We start from the raw sequence: 1,269 nt of genomic DNA, 5'->3' as shown, positions 1-1,269 counted from the left end.
AGTAATGGCCAAAAGATTCCTGAGGCCATAGCAACTTCTGATAGATGGAAGAGAGGTGGGTGAGAAGGCAGTCTCCTCTCAATGTAACTTTCAAATACTCTTGAGTTTTCCTTCCCTGGTCCTACTGGGTAGCAGTGAAAGTTCAGGGAAGAATTTTGCATTTTTATGATTGAAAAACAAAGAGCAATGAAGAGCATACAATATTTGAGAAGGCATAGGGAAGAAAGGGAAAAAAAGATAGAAATTCTTTCCCAGGAAGAGTAGGTAGTTGTGAAGACAAAAATCACAATAAAATCACTAATACATTTTTTATAATTATTGACCATTTATTATGTCCCAGATTCTGTGCAAAAGAGTTTTGCAAAAATAGTTTTAGCTAACTTTCATAAAACCCCTAGGAATTAGGACAGTGTCAACCCTCACGTTATAAATAAAAAACCCTAGAATCTTTGTATGATTTAGTAGTTTGATAATAAGTAAGTGTTGGGATTATTAAACAGGCCACTTAAATACCTTATCCAGAGATCTTCCGTCTCCAAGGTGCCTTCATAGGAGTTCATAAGCCAAAGTGCCTATAATTAAGAGCCATTTTATTATTTTAATATTAATTAGATTTTACAGATCAAATAGCATTCTCTCTTCCACTCTCTGTCTCTCTTGGATAAGCAGTGTTGCAGCTGTATAGCCAGATGGATGTAGCTTGGATTGACAGTGGTTCTCTCTGTTTGTAAAGAGCAGTTTCATGTTTATCTACCCATCTGCTTAGTATCCATGCAACCATGAAATAGAACAGCTTTTGCATATTTATATTTTTCTTCTTCCTGCCATGCAGAGATGGGGGATTTCATAGTCATTTAGAAGTTTGACTGTCCATTTAGGAAGACCTCATAACACCAAGAAGAATAAAATTACAGATGGAGAACATTTTTCTTCCTTTTTGTTCAGAGATTATGTTCGTGTTGTAGTTAACTATATGGGTAAAATTTGCATTGACTAAAACTCCTTAGAGCAGACTATCTCAGTGTGCAGATCAGTTCTCTGAATGATTTGGCTCAGCAAAATTCTAGTTGGTTCACGAATTCTGATTGTTCATTGCCCACCCCTTCATTTGTCTCTTACTAACCCTGTTGCCTTCTATTTAGTTTTGCATTGATAAGCCAAGTAATAGTAGACAGCTGTTCATATCAAGTACTCTTGAAGTTCTATTTGACAAAGATAACTCTGAAAATTAAGATATAACACACATTGATACTACAACACAGGTGCTGT

Source organism: Saccopteryx leptura, chromosome 1, assembly GCF_036850995.1.
Source record: "Saccopteryx leptura isolate mSacLep1 chromosome 1, mSacLep1_pri_phased_curated, whole genome shotgun sequence".
Lineage (NCBI taxonomy): Eukaryota > Metazoa > Chordata > Mammalia > Chiroptera > Emballonuridae > Saccopteryx > Saccopteryx leptura.
Note: the sequence above shows the minus strand (reverse complement) of the source record.